At 43.4% G+C, this 21,770-nt stretch overlaps 1 protein-coding gene across 4 annotated transcripts in view; it reads right to left on the reverse strand.

Moving 5' to 3' along the window:
• Positions 1–20,964, reverse strand: part of LOC141139943 (uncharacterized) — a 44,715-nt gene extending 23,751 nt beyond the window's left edge. For 2 of the 4 annotated variants that reach the window (XM_073626569.1, XM_073626571.1), the window contains exon 1: positions 20,744–20,964. The gene's annotated coding sequence lies outside the window, so the exon portion shown is untranslated. Of the gene's footprint in view, positions 1–16,908; positions 17,115–20,743 lie in introns of those variants that run through there. The other 2 variants (XM_073626570.1, XM_073626568.1) reach the window with 2 other exon arrangements.
• Positions 20,965–21,770: the final 806 nt, after the last annotated feature.

A 21,770-nucleotide genomic window follows, 5' to 3' on the forward strand; every position in this document is an offset into this window, starting at 1 on the left:
TGTGGGTAGTAAGTTTAAGCAAACTTAACGGAGTGGAAATATGTACTCCAACGCGGGTCGTTGGTGATGTGACTTGCCCATGCTGGTATCAGTGGTGAGTGCGGGCATTCCTGCGATCGACCGTGCGCCATTCTGGACCCGGGCTTGTGTTGGGGCTTCTTGACCTAGGGGGTGACTGTTTGTCCGGGATTATCCCCCAGGAGCTAAGTAGTGCCATACCTTTAGCCAAGGAGTCCATCACATACTCCTTGCCTTCTTTAGTTACGATCAGTTTGGTTGGGAATCCCCATTTGTACCCAATTTTGTGGTTTCTGAGTGCTTTAGTTAGGGTTGTCATATTTCTCCTTTTTTGTAACGTGTATTGTGATAAGTCTGCGTAGAATTGCAGGTTTGAGTATGGCGAAGGAATCGCTTCCTTCTGTCTTGCAGCCGCCATTATTCTTTCCTTAGTTTGGTAGAAGTGTAGGCGCAGGATCACGTCCCGCGGTATATCTTCTCCTAGGTAGGCGGGTTTAGGTAACCTGTGAATCCTATCCACCGTGAGGTCTAATGATGTTAGATCTGGTAATATGGCTGTGAATAGCTGGGTGACATAGTCCCTCAAATCTTGTTGTTTAACCGTTTCTGGGACCCCTCTGATCTTCATATTATTCCTTCTGGATCTGTCCTCAATGTCCGCCATTTTGGCCTTGATCCCTTCTATATCTTCCTCTTTAGCTTCATTTGCATCTACCAGGTTATTTATGGTTGTGGCGTATTCCCCCATTTTATGTTCTATGTGGGTCACTTTGTTAGTTACTGATTTGATCTCATTGCTGAATTTGTGCATACAGGAGATCATGTCTGAGTGCAGTGATCCTCTCAGTGATACTAACATTTCTTTTAACATAGTGTCCATGACAGGCTGGCCGTTTGTAGGGAATGTATCAATGGAGTCAGGCAGCTCCCTAGTATCATCACCTGAGTCAGGGGGAGAGCTCACCTCAGTGCTGTCATCCATGGCATCCGCCTTGAATCGTGACTGCTCTGGACTCCCTGTTGATGGGGTAGCTGGTGGAGAAATCGAATCTTTAGGAGGGCTGCTTCTTTTTTGGGTTTTCATCTGCTTGCTGTTGTTTTTAGCCGCGGATGTCGGCGTGGATGCCGGGCCGGCGCCATCTTGCCTGGCCTCATAGGAGTAAAACTCCGTCAGTCTCATCGGCCGGTTCCCTTCCTTTTTTCTTCTGGTCATGGTCTCGGTGCGTTCCCCGGGTTCTTGCGGACCGGAACGCCGTGGTTTGGGCTTAGTATCTGTCTCTGGCAAGGTGCTGTGAGCCGCGTTGTTCCCGCTGATGCTGGAGCTCTGCTCTCACACGTCCATCTTGGACTCCGGCTAGCTCCGCCCATCGTAATTTTTTTTTTTTTTTTTTTTACAATTTAATTTCTTATTAAAAAAAAAAATAAATACATTTCCAATGTTTTTTGGGGGGAGGAGGTTGACAGTGGATTGTATCAGTAGGGCAGTGGATGGTGTCAGTAGAGAAGTTTTCTAAACAGACCCCTGACATCTCCCCTTTGAGACAGTGAAAGGGACTGAGAATAGAGATTACCCAGTCCCTTTCTCAGCTGCCTCAGCTGCACCGAAGATGAATGAACAAAATTGGCCTGGCAGGGAGGGGGTAAAAGTGTCTAGTACTGAAGTGGTTATAACAGAAGAGACCCTAGTGGTCTCTTCTGTCATAAATGTCCCACCTGCCTGTCATCGATAATGCGCATGCTCACATCACATTTAGAGAACGCCCTGTGTGCTGCGGCTATCTCACCCCCGTGCACATGCATGGGAGTGACATCACTGAACACCCTGTGTGCTGCGGCTATGTCACCCCCATGCACATGCATGGGAGTGACGTCACTGCAGCCTGCCCATTCAAGCAGCCAAAGGTTGAGAACCCGGAAAGAAGAGGGATGGGCCAAGGGCAAAGGGGAGCCGTGAAGGGCTCAGTTTGCAGGGAAGTCTGTCATAATGTGCTAGTATGCAGTGCATACTAGTGCATTATGATCAAACCTGCAGGGGGCCAGTTTTTTTATTAGGCCTGATTCACATGTATGTGGGTTGGCGGCCCACATTTGCACAGGCACAGCAGCCCATTCATTTGAATGGGCTGCCATTCCTGTGTTTCCTGCAGAGAAAAGGGGCATGCATTTTTAAAAATGCAGTGGCCTTGAAATCGCATCCTGCTTTTGCACCAGCTGAGCTCCGATCACAATCTGTGGGCTCACACCGACACCAGTGCCGTTGGCTTGGCTGCCACTACTACTAGTACTCTGACGTTGGCTCCACTATGTGGTCCGGTCCTACCCTGGGGCCTCTGATGTACACAGGCAGCATGCATGGCAAGGGGCAGGGTCAGAGCGTCAGTGGAGCTCCTTGCTTGAACCTCGAAAAATATGCAGCACAGCACGCCGATGCTGGTGTTCTGTCAAACTAGCCATTTCATTGAGATCTCCAATTATGTCACTTCCAGTTACTGTAAACCATCAGTGATTGGATATTTTGACGACTTGCTCCGAGACACAAAGAGCTTACTGTTTTGAGACAACAGCGGCTAACGAGGAAAAAGTTGTTGCCGCTTCGGAGGCTGCCATTTTGTTGTTTAGTATCAGAACAGACTAATAATGTCCGCTCATAATATCGTGTATACGGTTGCCGGTGTTGTGTCCAAAACAGCAAGTCATCAAAATCTCCAATTGCTGATGGTTTACAGTAACAGGAAGTGACGTAATTGGAGATCTCAAGACTATAACTGTCTCCTGAAGTATTTACTCATACCTCCCAACTTTTTGAGATGGAAATGAGGGACACCTATTAGCAAATGAATTGTAGCCATGAATGCCATGAATTGGCTACATTGTAAAATGTGATAGTCATCAAGCAAAGTAGACTATGTATCAGTGAATTTAAATGTAACATTTCATGATTTTTTGAAGACTGCATTTAAACACGCAATCTGTAGAATGGATAAAAAGCACCACTCCAAAGTTTAGTTCAGAATACATGCGCCATGCAGCTGCACATTGGATTTAACTGGGTATAATGTGATCTGTAAATTGTACCTGCACACATCAACCTCCTACCGAATGTGCTACAGAATCATTTAGGCTGAATATGGTGTGATTGGTATTTTTCTAAACCAGTGCTGGTTAACTTTCTTGATATAGGGGGTCGCAATTGCAACCCCTGACAAAGGGCCACACATAATATCCAGTAATTCTAATTTTACAAAACACTGTCAGAGACTACAGACATATGGTATAGGAGATGGTCAGAAGCTACAGGCATGCTTCAAGATATGGTCAAGGACTGCAGATATGCTACAAGAGGTGGTCAGAGACTATGGATTTACTACAGGAGATGGTCACAGACTACAGACATGCTAGATGTCTGAAACTATGGATATGCTACAGGAGATGGTCAAGGACTGCAGAGATACTACAGGAGGTGGTCAGAAACCACAGATATACTACAGTTGATCATAACTCCCAACTATCCCTAAACAGTGTTCCTCTGTCCCTCTTTCCTCTTCATTTGTCCCTCATTTTGGTCTGATCTATATAGCTGTATATAAAATTCACTATTTATCTTTCAAAAGTGCTAAACCTTTCATCCAATTTATAAACTGCTGCATTTGTAAATTTCAAAACCAGTATAAAGGAATAATATTGGCGAAAAAAAGTACTTGTGAGTTTAAAGTGGAGTTCCCTTCTGCCACATTTGGCTCCTTTCATGGGGGAGGAGGGAACGGGTACTTCCGGGAGATGCTCCGACATCCGTTGGAAGTTTGCCCTCCCCTCCTCCGTCGCCTGGCCAGTTAGAAAGTGCAGCACGCTTTGTGCATGCGCAGTAGGGAGCCAGCTGTGAAGCCTAAAGGCTTCAATGCCGATTTCCCTTAGTGGAGATGGTGGTGGCAGCACCCGAGAACTTTTCAGAAAATCGTCTGGGGTGCCGACATCGCTAGATTCCTGGACAGGTAAGTGTCCATATATTAAAAGTCAGCAGCTACAGTATTTGTAGCTGCTGACTTTTAATTTATTTTTCTCCAGGCAGAACACCACTTTAACTAATCTTTTTTTATGTATAATTCTCCTTTAAGGGGGGACTGGCAGGGTGTTCTATGCCTACATACATTTGCTAATAGGTGTCCCTCATTTCCATCTCAAAAAGTTGGGAGGTATGAGTAAATACTTCAGGAAACAGTTATAGTCTTGAGTAGGGTTGCACCGATACTAGCATCAGTATCGGTGCAGATATCAAGCATGTACTCGGGCAAATGCTCTGATGCTTAATCCAATACATGGGCAGTCAGGGATAATCGATGCAGCGGCAGCGGTGGGGGGAGTTACAATCACAGATCTCCCGGTATAGATTTCAACGGCCGCTTCTCCTCCTCTCCCTCCTGCGGCTGTCAGCTGATTTACTGAAATCTATACAGGGAGATCGGTGATTGTAACTCCTCGCCAGTGCTGCACCGATCACCCCTGACTGTCCCCCATATCCTTCTCTGGTCCCCCTCTGTGCTTCTCCAGTCCCCCTCCGTGCTCCAGTCCCCCTCTTTGCTCCTCGGTCCCCTTCTGTGCTCCTCGGTCCCCCTCTCTGCTCCAGACCCCCTCTCTGCTCTGGTCCCCCTCTCTGCTCCTCGGTCCCCCTCTCTGTTCTGGTCCCCCTCCATGCTCCTCGATCTCCCTCCGTATGTCATTTACTGGCTCCTTCCTTTTCCGAATGCACAGTCAGTGATGACTGACTCTGCTCATTCATAACTGTCACTGAGCATCGTAAACTTTCTTACAATGCTTCAGTTTATGAATGGAGAGGAGCCTCTTTCTCCTGTCCATTCATCTTCAGCGCAGCGGAGGCTGCAGAGAAAGGGACTGGGGAATCTCTGTCCTTAGTCCTTTTCCCTGTCTCAAAAGGGATGTCGATATCTCACCAAAGCCCCCCCCCCCCCCCCCCCAACGGGGCTAATAAAAAAGAAAAAAGAATTGTAATAAATAAATATTGAAAAGGTTAAATTGTAAAAATAATAAAAATAAAAATAAAAAACACATTGACCCCATCTACTCCCCCCCCCCCCCAAAAAAAAAGCATTGTAAAAAAAATTATAAAAAATAATAAAAAATAAATTGTAAAAAATAAAATTATAAAATAAAAACTACTGACACAGTCCACGTGTCATCAGTGCTGCATATTTGTGCCATGACATTAAAAAAAAGTATCGGTAATCAGTATTGGAGAGTACTTGAAAAAAGTATTGGAACTCAGTCTTAAAAAAGTGGTATCGGGAACTCTAGTCTTGAGACCATTAGGCCAGCCAAACATGGTTCACACGTGGTTGCAGGAAAGAAATTTGCTCCGTGTATGGCCAGCCTTATAGTAGACTCCTTCAATATTTCCCCTGAAGGAAGTTGGGCAGGGGGCGTCAGGGTTCATCAGGAACCCAGTCTGAAATTGTATTGTCAGCTCAAAACACAGACTACTGCCCGCAGAGGCACACAATGGCAACATAATAAATGCCAAAGGGGCCACAAGCGGCCCCTGGGCTGCAGGTTAGACATCAGAACTCTGTATCTATAAACTCACTTTGGCGAGCTGTAAAAAATTGCTGTTGAATCTTACATCAAAAAAGCTGTTTACTATTACGTCCATATACATCAGTGATGAATCATTTTTCATCAATTAAAAGAAAACACTAAGAGCATTTACAAGTACTAAACAATAATTTCTGGAACAAATGCTCAAACCACTGTGGTGCCTATGGCATATAGAGACTGGTTAAAACATTGACAAGTTTACTGACTCATTTGTTCCAGTATTGGGTACTGTTGCCAGCAGTGCCCTGTTGTGTGTAGGTGGGTGAGTCAGGTATTGAAGGTGAAACATTTTGCGTTGACATGCCCAGGTTTAAAGTGTATTAACACTTTTGCAGTCAGATTTGAGAAAAGCACACTTTTCCATCCATGTGGCGGATCGGATGAAAACAGACAGGCGGTCTGTTTTCATCTGATCCCCCCATAGAGGAGAGCGAAGACGAACCTGTCATCCGCTCAGCTCAGCGGGGATTAACGGAGCGATCCCTGCTGAGCAAGCGGAGTCCGTACACAAACAGCCCTGTGTGAAAGGGGCCTTACCCTTTGTTAGAATAGACAGTTTACACATCTAGTTTATAAATGATAATGAGAATCTACCAGTACAATAAGATTCATGCTGGAAAAATTGTTCAGTAAACAAATGTTTTTTTTTTTTTTTAAATCAGGTTCTATGTTTTTTATGGGATCGGAAGGCTGGCTTTTCTTCTGCTGTAACATTACATAGAAAGGGAAAGTTAGGTAGGATTTTTAAGCAAATAAAAAGTAAGTAAAAAGGTAAGCAGTAATAATAGTACAAATATATACATATTATATATATTTTATTATAAGTTATGCTATGTGAATGAGATAATGCAACAAATATAAAGTAGGTGTTTTCCCACTGGCTGCAAAAGAGGTAACACACTTTCAAATGGCCTTACAAGTATTGAGTTTTGGCAGATTCAAAGTTGACTTTTCAATTGACTTTCATTAAAAGAGCTGGGTGAAATATTGTCAGCCAAATAGTTCCTGCATCCAATCAGATGTAGACACTGTTTGCGTATTCTGTCAACAAGAAGCGCCAGATGTCAGATTACAGTACCCTGCAGTGGGCGATTCCTTCACCTGCGCTGTTAGCCTCGGTTCACACATATGCGATGCGAGAACCTGCACGATTCCAGTGCTGGTTCCCGCATCGCACACAACCCACAGGCAGTTCATGCTGCCCTATGCGGACCGCTGCGGGTGTCAATACAAAGTGAACGACACCCCCAGATCGGTTCATAAATCGCAGTGCGAACTGTGAATTTGGACAGGAATCGGATCGCATGGGTCTGAACACCTATGCGATCCGATTCTGGTGCGGACAAAAAAACGGGTCCTGCACGATTTTGGCCCGAATGCAATGCAAATTCAGCCATACAATCTGTATGGCTGAATTCACATCGCACAGACATCACATGTGATCTGCACAGCTGTGCTGTGCGAATCACATACGATGTCTGACCTTGCGCTAGTGTGAACCACCACTTAGTGTGGATGGTGGAATTGGTCTTTTGTTCAGCCCACAGGCCACAGTCATTTGCCCGCTGGCTGATCAAAAGAAATCTATATGCCCATGGCCAGCTTTATTGTAATATTAAACCCTCATCATTTTCTTAGCCTAACACATTGAGCATAATAAAAAAAATAATATTCACCACTAAACCAATGGTTAAAATTCATACCCCAGCACTTGCATTTCAATGTGCTGGCTCCTGCTCTCTCAGTGCTACTTACCGGAACTTCCGATTGTCAGTGCACTCTGGAGTCAGTCTGTTGTCTTGGGGAAGAGAGGGAGGAGAGAGAAGCAGAAGAGTGCCTTGTTATCCTAGGTTACAGGGGGTGTGTGTCTATAAATGCACACAGCGTTGGGAGACACAAGTCCCTGCATGAAAGGGTGGCTCCATAGTATACAGCAAGTAAAAGGAGCCACCCTAAAACAAGAAACCTGGGGCAGTGCTCAGAGTAGCAGCTTAAAGGATATGTAAATGTTCATTTTTTGTTTTGTTTTTTAAAACAAACATGTCATACTTACCTCCTCTGTGAAGTTGGTTTTGCACAGAGTAGCCCCGATCCTCCCCTTCTGGGGTCCCTCAGTGGCGCTCCTGGCTTCTCCTCTTCCCGAGTGCCCGTTTGGGGAAGCGCTCTCCCTCGGGGCTCCCGTGTCCTGCTGCGTCTATTGACACTGCACTGTTATCAATCTATCCAATCAGGACCTGAGACACTGGCTGGAACAGGTGTGCTTGTCTCTGGCGCAGGAACGATCTGGCTCAGGTGAGTATAAGGGGGGCTCTGGGGGGCTGGTGCACCATAAGAGGTTTTTTTACCTCAATGCATAGAATGAATTGAGGTGAAGAACCGCAAGGGTTTACAAACCCTTTAACAAGTCCAGCTTGTGATTAGTACGTAGTACGTCCAAAGAGTAAACAGTTAATCACAAGCTGATGGCTGCTACTGTTCAGCCGGTTCCCAGCTTGACAGTGATGTGGTGGTTGTATAGCCACCAATCACTTTAACAGAGCAGACAGGGCGGTGCCCCCCCCCCCCCCCCCCTTCTGCCGGAAGTGCTCCTCGTGGTTCCTGGGCTTTCCCACTCACCAGGAGCCCGGGACCACAACTGCCAGCTTCAGGATGGAGAGTGGTGTGAGAGTGAGGCATATCCATGCCTTAATCTCACATGAAAACAAAGGAACCAGAAGCCATGATGATTTTGTCACTTCCAGTTTCAGATCCACCATTTCCTCGCCGGTACAGCCAGTGGACACATCTAACTGAGGGGATCTCTGTATGGTTAAATGGTGTGAAGGGCGAGGGAAACACTGGGGTTTATTAACCACTTGTGATAGTAATCAATTAAAAATAAATAAAAGAAAAATGTTTAAAAAATGTAATTCAAATAAAATGTATTAACATTTTTTTTTTAATTGCTGCAAACCCTGTTGCCCCGCACATACGAGAGCAATCATTTTAGCACAAGAGCTCCTGGTTAACTCTAAACTGAGTTGTAAAGGCTTTTAAAGCTTTACATATTGAGAGTTTTGGGTACCGTAGTTTGCAAAATTTTGTCTGCACACAATTGTAAGACTTGTAAGACTTGCATGTTTGGTATTTATTTACTCGATACAACCTCATCTTTTATATTTTACCAAAAAAAAAAAAAAATGGGTAATATAATGTGTATGTTTGCACTAAAATTTATTTTATTATATTTTTAAACACACAGATCCTGGTTCCCTGAGGGAAGAAGAGACTGATCATGTGTTCATACAAAGTATGAACAGCGATCTGTCATCTCCCCTAGACAGTCCCCCTTCAGTTAAGACACAGAGAGGGAACACAGTTAACCCCTTGATCGCCCCCTAGTGTTAACCCCTTTTTATAGCACTGATCGCTGTATAAATGCCAATGGTCCCAAAAATGTGTCAAGAGTGTCCGATGTGTCCGCCATAATGTCGCAGTCCCGATAAAAATCGCAGATCGCCGCCATTACTAGTAAAAAAAAGAATAATAATTAAAATGCTATAAATCTATCCCCTATTTTGTAGACGCTATAACTTTTGAGCAAACCAATCAATATATGCTTATTGCGATTACCAAAAATATGTAGAAGAATACATATCAGCCTAAACTGAGAAAAAATAAACTTTTTTTTTTTTTTTTAAAACGGGGATATTTATTATAGCAAAAAGTACAAAATACTGCGTTTTTTTTTCTAAATTGTCGCTCTTTTTTGTTTATAGCGCAAAAAATAAAAACCGCAGAGATGATCAAATACCACCAAAAGAAAGCTCTATTTGTGGGAAAAAAAGGACAATTTTGTTTGGGAACAGCGCCACACGACGGCGCACTTGTCAGTTAAAGCAACGCAGTGCCGAATCGCAAAAAATGGCCTGATCATTCAGGAGCCAAATTTTCCAGGGTTGAAGCGGTTAAACAGGAGTACAGTCAGGGATTAAATGATAAAGAAGTTACTTACTTAGAAAGTTATTAAATCAGCAGCTGAAAGTACCTAAAAAACTGTGGGTTTAATATCACTTTAACCACAGTTTTTTTTAGGTACTTTCAGCTGCTGGAGGTGGAAGTGCAGGATCATACATATACAGTGAGGGAAAAAAGTATTTGATCCCCGGCTGATTTTGTACATTTGCCCATTGACAAAAAAAATGATCAGTCTATAATTTTAATGGTAGGTTTATTTTACCAATGAGAGATAGAATAACAACAAAAATATCGCATTTCAAAAAGTTATAAATTGATCTGCATTTTAATGAGTGAAATAAGTATTTGATCCCCTATAAATCAGCAAGATTTCTGGCTTTGAGGTGTCTTCTATACAGGTAATGAGCTGAGATTAGGAGCACTCTCTTAAAGGAAGTGCTCCTAATCTCTGTTTGTTACCTGTATAAAAGACACCTGTCCATAGAAAGAATCAATCAATCAGATTCCAATCTCTCCACCATGGCCAAGACCAAAGAGCTGTCCAAGGATGTCCGGGACAAGATTGTAGACCTACACAAGGCTGGAATGGGCTACAAGACCATTGCCAAGCAGCTTGGTGAGATGGTGACAACAGATGGTACGATTACTCGCAAATGGAAGGAACACAATAACTGTCAATCTCCCTTGGTCTGGGGCTCCATGCAAGTTCTCACCTCGTGTTTCAATGATCATGAGAACGGTGAGGAATCAGCCCAGAACTATACGGGAGAATCTTGTCAATGATCTCAAGGCAGCTGGGACCATAGTCCCCGAGAAAACAATTGGTAAGACACAACACCATGAAGGACTGAAATCCTGTAGTGCCCGCAAAAGTCCCCCTGCTCAAGAAAGCACACGTACAGGCCCGTCTGAAGTTTGCTAATGAACATCTGAATGATTCAGAGAACTGGGTGAAAGTGTTGTGGTCAGATGAGACCAAAATCAAGCTCTTTGGCATCAACTCAACTCGCCGTGTTTGGAGGAAGAGGAATGCGGCCTATGACCCCAGGAACACCATCCCCACAGTCAAACATGGAAACATTATGCTTTGGGGGTGTTTTTCTGCTAAGGGGACAGAACAACTTCACCACATTAAAAGGGACGATGGACGGGACCATGTACTGTCAAATCTTGGGTGAGAACCTCCTTCCCTCAGCCAGGGCATTGAAAATGGGTCATGGATGGGTCTTCCAGCAATGACAATGACCCAAAACACATGGCCAAGGCAACAAAGGAGTGGCTCAAGAAAAAGCACATTAAGGTCCTGGAGTGGCCTAGCCAGTCTGCAGACCTTAATCCCAAAGAAAATATGTGGAGCGAGCTGAAGGTTTCGAGTTACAAAACGTCAGCCTCGAAATCTTAATGACTTGGAGAGGATCTGCAAAGAGGAGTGGGACAAAATCCCTCCAGAGATGTGTGCAAACCTGGTGGCCAACTACAAGAAACGTCTGACCTCTGTGATTGCCAACAAGGGTTTTGCCACCAAGTACTAAGTCATGTTTTGTGAAGGGGTCAAATACTTATTTCACTCATTAAAATGCAAATCAATTTATAACTTTTTTGAAATGCGTTTTTCTGGATATTTTTGTTTGGTATTCTGTCTCTCACTGCTAAAATAAACCTATCATTAAAATTATAGACTGATCATTTCTTTGTCATTGGGCAAACATACAAAATCAGCAGGGAATCAAATACTTTTTTCCCTCACTGTATATACGTGATCTTGCGCAGAGCTGCACCCCTACAGCAGTAAAACTGCTATAGGGCGGCAGCTCTGTACAGGATCACGTATATATATATATATATATATATATATATATATATATATATATATATGTATGTGTGTGTGTGTGTGTGTGTGTGTGTGTGTGTGTGTGTGTGTGTGTTCTGCACTTCCACCTGCAGGGGGCGCACGCGTGCCGCTTCTGCTGTGATTATTCACAGGAGCCAAAGTGTCGGGCACTCGATGTCCTCCAGCACCCGCTGATCTTTGGTAAACCACACAGAATGGGGATCCCGGTTCTAACGGGGGGGGGGGGGGGGGGGGATGGATTTTGTGTTTCTGCAAAGCAGGGACTAGAGTCCATCTCTTTTCCTAGTAAAAGCAGCACATACAGTACACAAAAACACAGGCTTGGCACACAGTTAACCCTTTGGTTGCCCCTGATGTTTAACCCTTCCTAGCCAGTGTCATTAGTACAGTGATCATGTATATTTTTAGCACTGATCACTGTATTACCGCTTGCTGACCAGCCATCGTCATTTTACTGTGGCAGGTCGGCACGATCCCACAAACCGTCGTAGCTATGCATTGGCTCACGGGATCGGGATAGCAGGCGAGCGCACGCTGCACTGCGGGTTCGCCAATGCTCGTGGCCGATGGTCGCGATAACCGCTGGCCACGAGCGATCGCAAGCATGAGAGGCAGAACAGGGACGTGTGTGTGTAAACACACAAATCCCTGTTCTGTTCTGTGAGGAGCGATAGATCATGTGTTCCTAACAGCTAGAAACCACAACCTGTCATTTCCTCTAGTCAGTTCCCTCGCCCTACAGTTAGTAACACACACTAGGGAACACAGTTAACCCCTTGATCGCCCCCTAGTGTTAACCCCTTCCCTGCCAGTGACATTTTTACAGTAATCAGTAGGGTTGTCCCGATACCACTTTTTTAGGACCGAGTACAAGTACCGATACTTTTTTCAAGTACTCGCCGATACCGAATCTTTTAACAGTGCTTTTTTTTTTTTTGGGGGGGGGGGGGGGGTGAACGGTGTATGTGTGTGTGTGTTTTTTTTTTTTAATTTACAATTTTTATTTTTTACAATATTTTTTTTTTTATTCTTTATTGCAATATGTGTTTTTTTTTTTTTTTTGTTTTTTTTTTAATCAGCCCTGTTGGGGGGCTTTGGTGAGATGTCAGGGGTCTTAACAGACCTCTGATATCTCCCCCTTGAGAAAGAGAAAGAGACAGAGGATAGAGATTCCCCAGTCCCTTTCTCTGCAGCCTCAGCTGCACTGAAAATGAATGGAGAGAAGACAGCGGCTCCTCTCCATTCATAAACTGACACATCGTAATCACAGAAGATTACAATGTTTCAGTTATGTGAATGGACAGAGTCAGCTGACTCTGTCCATTCACAAAGGAAGGAGGAGGAGGGGGACGGCGGAACGGAGGGGGAGAACGGAGGGGACAGAGAAGGAGAGGGGAACGGAGGGGACAGCGGAGAGGCACGGCAGAACGGAGGGGACAGCAGAGGGGGACAGAAAAGGGGAGAGGAACGGAGGGGGACAGCGGAGAGGCACAGAGAAGGAGAGAGGAACGGAGGGGACAGCGGAGGGGGACAGAAAAGGAGAGAGGAACGGAGGGGGACAGCGGAGAGGCACAGAGAAGGAGAGAGGAACGGAGGGGACAGCGGAGGGGGACAGAAAAGGAGAGAGGAACGGAGGGGGACAGCGGAGAGGCACAGAGAAGGAGAGAGGAACGGAGGGGACAGCGGAGGGGGACAGAAAAGGAGAGAGGAACGGAGGGGGACAGCGGAGAGGCACAGAGAAGGAGAGAGGAACGGAGGGGACAGCGGAGGGGGACAGAAAAGGAGAGAGGAACGGAGGGGGACAGCGGAGAGGCACAGAGAAGGAGAGAGGAACGGAGGGGACAGCGGAGGGGGACAGAAAAGGAGAGAGGAACGGAGGGGGACAGCGGAGAGGCACAGAGAAGGAGAGAGGAACGGAGGGGACAGCGGAGGGGGACAGAAAAGGAGAGAGGAACGGAGGGGGACAGCGGAGAGGCACAGAGAAGGAGAGAGGAACGGAGGGGACAGCGGAGGGGGACAGAAAAGGAGAGGGGAACGGAGGGGGACAGCGGAGAGGCACAGAGAAGGAGAGAGGAACGGAGGGGACAGCGGAGGGGGACAGAAAAGGAGAGAGGAACGGAGGGGGACAGCGGAGAGGCACAGAGAAGGAGAGAGGAACGGAGGGGACAGCGGAGGGGGACAGAAAAGGAGAGGGGAACGGAGGGGGACAGCGGAGAGGCACAGAGAAGGAGAGAGGAACGGAGGGGACAGCGGAGGGGGACAGAAAAGGAGAGAGGAACGGAGGGGGACAGCGGAGGGGGACAGTGCAACGGAGGGGGCATGGAGGAGGATGCAGTGACAGTCAGCGGTGAGCGATCACCGCTGTATGTCACTAAAGCAGCTGAAAGCCGCTGGGGGAGAATCTTGTAACTCCCCCACGCGCCGATCACAGTTGACTTCTAGGTATCAGGGGAAGCATCGAGAGCATTTGCCCAAGTACAAGTACTTGGGCAAATGCTCGGTATCGGTGCCGATACTGATACTAGTATCGGTATCGGGACAACCCTAGTAATCAGTGCATTTTTATAGCACTGATCGCTGTATAAATGCCATTGGTCCCAAAAATGTGTCAAAAGTGTTCGATGTGTCTGCCATAATGTCGCAGTCCCGATAAAAATTGCAGATTGCCACCATTACTAGTAAAAAATAAATAAATAAATAATAAAAATGCTATAAATCAATTCCCTATTTTGTAGACGCTATAACTTTTGTGCAAACCAATCCATATACGCTTATTGCAATTTTTTTTACCAAAAATATGTAGAAGAATACATATCGGCCTAAACTGAGAAAAAATTTGCTTTTTTAAAAAAAAATGGGGATATTTATTATAGCAAAAATTTTCGCTCTTTTTTGTTTATAGCGCAAAAAATAAAAAACGCAGAGGCAATCAAATACCACCAAAAGAAAGCTCTATTTGTGGGAAAAAAGGAAGTCAATTTTGTTTGGGTACAGCGTCGCACGACCGCGCAATTGTCAGTTAAAGCGACGCAGTGCCGAATCGCAAAAAATGGCCCGGTCATCCAGCAGCCAAAACTTCTGGGGCTGAAGTGGTTAATGTCACTGGTTCCCGCAAACCGCAAAATGTCAAAAGTGTCAGTTAGTGTCTGATTGTCCTCCACAATATCACAGTCCTGCTATAAGTCGCTGATCGCCGCCATTACTAGTATAAAAAAAATTAAAATTAAAAAAAAAATTCATAAATATATACCATAGCTTGTAGACGCTATAACGTTCGTGTATACCAATTAACATATGCTAATTGGGATTTTTTTTACCAAAAATATGTAGCAGAATACATATTGGCCTACATTTATGAAGAAATTAGATTTTTTAATTTTTTATTTATTGGATATGTTTTATAGTGGAAAATAAAAATAAATGTTTTTGTTTTTCAATATTTTTTCATCATAGTGCAAAAAACAAAACACATAGGTGATCAAATACCACCAAAAGATTTGTGGGGAAGAAACAGGATATACATTTTATTTATGTACAACGTTGCATGACCTCGCAATTGCCAGTTAAAATAACGCAGTGCTGTATGGCAAAAAAATGGCCTGGTCATTAAGTGGGGTAAATCTTCCAGAGGTCAAGTGGTTAATGAGGACAGCTGTGAACTATCACTTTCCAGTAGACACATGATCAGGTGGTAGTATAAATAGACACAGAGATAAAAGTGCAAATTATGCCCAGGCTTGTCCCAGGACTCATGAATGACTAATACAGATGACTCAGCAGCACCACCCAGTGACCACACAAGGAAGCCAAAAGTTTCTTGTAGTTTCTTCACTGTAACAACATTTCTGATGTCTCCAGCCACTGATGATCAAATCAAAGCTGATTTCTAAAACTCCTCTGAACATTGTGATCTTAAGCCCCATACACACGATCGGTCTATCCGACGGGAAATGTTCAATGTCAGGCTGTTGGCGGTAAGTCCGATCGTGTGTGCGCTCCATCGGACAATTGTCAGACTTTCCGCTAAAACAAATGTTGGCTAGCAGGTTCTCAAAATTTCTGCCAACAAATGTCTGTTGTCGGATTTTCCGAGTGTGTGTGTACACAAGTCCTTCAGACAAAAGGCCAAAGTACAAACACGCATGCTCAGAAGCAGAAGCGGTCGGTCTTGTAAACTAGCAGTCATAATGGAGAATTAACGTTCGTGACGCAGCAAATTATGAAATCTCCAAATGCAGCGCACATTCTCTCCTTCTTTAGTGGGATAATAATGAAGCTGCTTTGCTGTTGATACCGATGGAGTTATTGCAAACACATTTCCAAGGCTTTTTTTTTTCTAGTGATATCAACAATAATATTATTATGTTTTTTTCTTTATTTGGGCAAGTTACCACAACACCATTATCCCGTAGTTTTTAAGATCAAAGTATGTTGGTGTCCCTTGTCAATTTTACATTGTATTTTTTAAAATGTAACTGCCTACTCCCAAAATGTAATTTGAAGTAAAACACATAATTTATTGTGCATTAAAAAAAGAAAACAAATAAAATTAGACTTGATATCTGCCAATAGAACTTAACCAAAAAGTGCATTCTATACATCCAAAAATATAGAAAATATACCAAATCAAATCATTATTATTCAACCAAAAAAATAATGTCAAAGCAATAACTCCAAGGCCAATAATAAGGCCAAAAATAAATAACACGTTATCTCTCCGATTCCGCAAATATAGCTGGCTGACGAATGGCTGTTCAGAAACTAACTGAAAAGCGCAAACTGAAAAGCGATAAATGAAGGACGCGAAAAGAAAAGCGCGAATCAACACTCACCAAACTTCTACTAACACAAAATTAGCAGAAGTAGCCCAAAGGGTGGCGCTAAAGAGCTGAAAAACAACGTAGTACGTCACTACGTTCGTAATTGTTGGCCAACAATTGTGTGCAAGACAAGTTTGGGCCAACGCCCTTCAGACAAAATTCCACGGTTTTGTTGGCCAACAATCCGATCGTGTGTATGAGGCTTTAGAGTAGCCATCACAAATACATGTATGATCCAGGTACATTCTCTCCTAACAACACAGGCATTGGGGGTTATTTACGAAAGGGAAATACACTTTGCACTACAAGTGCAAAGTGCACTTGAAATTGCACTGAAAGTGCACTTGGAAGTGCAGTTGCTGTAGATCTGAGGGTGACATGCGAGGAAAATAAACAGCATTTTAGCTTGTACATGATTGGATGATAAAATCAGCAGAGCTTCCCCTCATTTCAGATCTTCCCCTCAGATTTAAAGCGACTGCACTTCCAAGTGCACTTTCAGTGCAATTTCAAGAGCACTTTGCCCTTGTAGAGCAAAGTGGAGTTGCCTTTAGTAAATAACCCAGATTGTGAACTTCTGCAATCTAGCAGTACACTTCTCATTATGTCATACATAAACACACAGCAAACCCCTGACCCATTCTGTCATATTACCTTGTATATGTCCCCTGAGGGTAAGACAAGGCAGTAGTGAGGTTAAAGATTGCCCTTGGAGATTCCAATCACTTCCAGATCTGTTGATCTCAGATGATGTCTTGAGTTGTTGTATGAGAGCTCAGCTGTGACACTAAACTACTTTCATTTCTGTCTAGTTCCTGTCTATAGATGGTCCCTCCCTCCAATTATTCAGAGGGTTACAAGTCATGAGGACTGTGCTTAGGGGAGGAACACATTACAGTAAAACCTTGGTTTGAGAGCATTTTGTAAGACAAGCAAAATTTTTTAATCAATTTTGTCTTGATATACAAGCAGCTTCATGTCACAACTGAATATAAAAGGGAAGAGAGGTGCCTCTAAGTGTAGCAATATGGTTACATTTAATGAAGGTACAACATTTAGCAATATATTGCTACACTTAGAGGCGCCTCTATACTCTGTAGCTCCTGCTGGATTTTGCTTCCAATCCCCTTTGTGGAGGCTTCCATTTGTGAATGGACATTTTATGGTTACACAACCTGTCACATTGCTATAATCGTTTTATATGGACTATAAACTGAAGGACCTATGAATAAATGATTGTGGAACAAATCTTTTGAGTTTCCATTATTTCTTATTGGGAAATTTGCTTTGATATACAAGTGCTTTGGATTACAAGCATGTTTCCGGAACAAATTATGCTCACAATCTAAGGTTTTACTGTGGTAGTAAACCGCGCTAAGTGTGTGTGTTGTTTTTTAAACCTGAAAGGCAATGTCATAATGTGCTAGTATGCATTGCATACTAGCACATTATGTGAAACTTACTTGAAAACAAAGCCTTACAGCGGCGCGCTGTTACCGCTGAAGGCGCTCCCATCTTCACCCGGTCTTCCGTTCGGGTTTGCGGACTCCGGCTTTGTGAGTGGCCGAAGCCGCAATGACATCCTGGGGGGCAAGAGCTGCAGTTTACAGCACAGGACTAAGTCACCGGCTGCATCTACAGTAAATATCTCCTAAACGGTGCACATTTAGGAGATATTTACAATACCTATAGGTAAGCCTTATTATAGGTCTACCTATAGGTATAAGTCAGTTAGTAGGCTTTTTGTATGCTTTGAGGGCCAGTTCACACCATAGAAACGCAGTCCGGATGCGTTCCAAATGCTTTTCTGCATGTGCGTTTTTAATGCGATCCAGTGCATTTTTTCCCCCTCTTTTTTTTTTTTTTTTTAAACAGGTAAGCCCCCTTTTTTTTCTTAACCTTAAGGGCCAGTTCACATTAAAGAAATGCAGTCCAAATACATTCCAGATGCTTTTCTGCATGTGCGTTTTTGATGTGTTTTTTTATGCATTTTTGGTGCGTTTTTGATGCAGCCCAGTGCATTTTTTCCCCCTCTTTTCTTAACATTAAAGAAAGACATGGGTGTTCCAGTGTGTTTTTTTGGTGCTTTCCAGTACGTTTTTGATGTGTTTTAACACGTTCCAGTACAGTCCAGTGCAGGAAAAATGCAGCATGTTCTATTTTTTTTTTTGGAACTGGAACTGCAAGCACTAGTGTGAACTATGCCAATGAAAATCATATAACCTACGTTCAATGTGTTTTTGATGCAAAAAAAAAACGTACTGGACTGCATGTGGTGTGAACTGGTCCTAAATAAGGACGTGTAGAACATGCTGCATTTTTCCTGCACTGGTCTGTAATGGAATGATACTGGAACACACATGTCCTTATTAAGGGCCAGTTCACACCACATGCAGTCCAGTGCTTTTTTCTACATCAAAAATGCATGGGAAGTAGATTATATGGTTTCCAATGGCATAGTTCACACCAGTGCTTCCAGTTTCAGTGCATTTTTCCTGCACTGGACTGTAATGGAGTGCTGTAAAACGCATTCAAAACACACTGGGAGGCACCTAAAAACGAACTGGAACACCCATGTCTTTATTTAGGGCCAGTTCACACTACATGCAGTCCAGTGTGTTTTTTTTTATGCATCAAAAACGCATGGAAAGTAGGTTATATGGTCTTTAATGGCATAGTTCACACCAGTGCTTGCAGTTTCAGTGCATTCCAGTTCCAGAAAAAAAAGTAGAATATAGTTACATAGTAGGTGAGGTTGAAAAAAGACACAAGTCCATCAAGTCCAACCTATGTGTGATTATATGTCAGTATTACATTGTATATCCCTGTATGTTGCCGTCGTTCAGGTGCTTATCTAATAGTTTTTTTGGCTACTCCAAAATCACAATGTTCAGAGTTTTAGAAATCAGCTTTGATTTATAACTTTTTTGAAATGCGTTTTTCTGGATATTTTTGTTTGGTATTCTGTCTCTTACTGGTTAAAAAAACCTACCATCAAAATTATAGACTGATGATTTCTTTGTCAGTGGCCAAACGTACAAAATCAGCGGGGGATCAAATACTTTTTTCCTTCACTGTATATATGTGATCCTGCACAGAGCTGCACCCCCTACAGCAGGAAAACTGCTATAGAGCGGCAGCTCTGTGCAGGATCGCATATATATATATATATATATATATATATGTATGTATGTGATCCTGCACTTTCTCCTGCAGGGGGCGCGTGATTATTCACATCAGGAGCCAATCTGCGAGTGTGGGGCACTCGATGTCATCCAGCACCCGACAATCTTTGGTAAACCACACAGAATGGGGATCTGCCTATGTAAACAAGGCAGATCCCGGTTCTGACGGGGGGGGGGGGATTTTGTGTTTCTGCAAAGCAGGGACTAGAGTCCATCTCTTTCCCTAGTAAAAGCAGCACATACAGTACACAAAAACACTGGCTACACACAGTTAACCCTTTGGTCGCCCCAGATGTTTAACCCCTTCCCAGCCAGAGTCATTAGTACAGTGACCGTGCACATTTTTAGCACTGATCACTGTATTAATGTCACTGGTTCCCGCAAAGTGTCAGTTAGTGTCTGATTGTCCTCCACAATATCGCAGTCCTGCTATAAGTCGCTGATCGCCGCCATTACTAGTATTAAAAGAAATCATAAATATATACAATAGCTTGTAGACGCTATAACGTTCGCATAAACCAATTAACATATGCTAATTTTTTGGGGGGGTTTTTAACAAAAATATGTAGCAGAATACATATTGGCCCACATTTATGAAGAAATTCGATTTTTTAAAAAAAAATATTGGATATGTTTTAGGCTGGATTCACACCTAGGCATTTTTAGTGCTTTTTGCATTTTGCAGATGTGCTCTACAGAACATGTTCCATAGGAAACCATGTTAAATGGACTGTAGTGCAAATCTGCAAAATGCAAAAAGCACAAAACCTGCCTAGGTGTGAATCCAGCCTTATAGTGGAAAATAAAAATGTTATTTATGTACAACGTTGTGTTGCATGACCGCGCAATTGCCAGTTAAAATAACGCAGTGCCGTATGACAAAAAAGAATGGCCTGAGCTGTGAACTATCACTTTCCAGTACACACATGATCAGGTGGTAGTATAAATAGACACAGAGATAAAAGTGCAGATTATGCCCAGGCTTGTCCCAGGACTCATGAATGACTAATACAGATGACTCAGCAGCACCACCCAGTGACCACACAAGGAAAGTTTCTTATAGACAGCCCTTTACTGTCATAACATTTCTGATGTCTCCAGCCACTGATGATCAAATCAAAGCTGATTTGTAAAACTCCTCTGAACATTGTGATCTTAGAGTAGCCATCAAAAATACATGTCTCATCCAGGTACATTCTCTCCTAACAACACAGACATTGTGAACTTCTGCAATCTAGCAGTACACTTCTCATTATGTCATACATAAACACACAGCAAACCCCTGGCCCATTCTGTCATATTACCTTGTATATGTCTCCTGAGGGTAAGACAAGGCAGTAGTGGGGTTAAAGATTGCCCTTGGAGATTCCAATCACTTCCAGATCTGTTGATCTCAGATGATGTCTTGAGTTGTTGTATGAGAGCTCAGCTGTGACACTAAACTACTTTAATTTCTGTCTAGTTCCTGTCTATAGATGGTCCCTCCCTCCAATTATTCAGAGGGTTACAAGTCATGAGGACTGTGCCTAGGGGAGGAACACATTATTTACCCAGTGGCAGTAGATGGCAGAACTAGAGCTGCACTCTGTCATAGGACACTCCCTGATTCACAATAATTTATTCTGTCCCTGCTCTCATGGAGTTTACAATCTAAAACTGGCCATACACTTGTATGTTTTCCAATCATACGAAAATGGATGCAAAAATACTTAGTACGTTTGATAATTGACAAATGCTATTCGAACATAAACCGCGCTGGGTGTGGTTTTTTTTTTGTTTTTTTTTTTAAACCTGAAAGGCAATGTCATAATGTGATAGTATGCATCTCATACTAGCATATTATGTGAAACTTGCTTGAAAACAAAGCCTTACAGCGGCACGCTGTTACCGCTGAAGGCGATCCCATCTTCACCCGGTCTTCCTTTCGGGTTTGTGGACTCCGGCTTTGTGAGTGACCGAAGCCGCGATGACATCACGGGGGGGGGGGAGCTGCAGTTTACAGCACAGGACTACGTCACCGGCTGCATCTACAGTAAATATTTACAATACCTATAGGTAAGCCTTATTATAGGCTTACCTATAGGTACAAGTCAGTTACTACGCTTTTTTTATGCTTTTAGGGCCAGTTCACACTATAGAAACTAGAGCTGCGCATCTTCACTCACCTCACGATTCGATTCGATTACGATTATCCCATCCACGATTCGATTCGATGCGATTCCGCGATGCATCACGATGCATCACGATTAATACCCAAGTGCCCATGGTTTTCAACTTTTCCTCAAAAAATTAATTCAAGCAGTCAGAAATTGAAGAAATATTAAATATATT

Source organism: Aquarana catesbeiana, linkage group LG04 (assembly GCF_042186555.1).
Source record: "Aquarana catesbeiana isolate 2022-GZ linkage group LG04, ASM4218655v1, whole genome shotgun sequence".
In the NCBI taxonomy this organism is placed as follows: domain Eukaryota; kingdom Metazoa; phylum Chordata; class Amphibia; order Anura; family Ranidae; genus Aquarana; species Aquarana catesbeiana.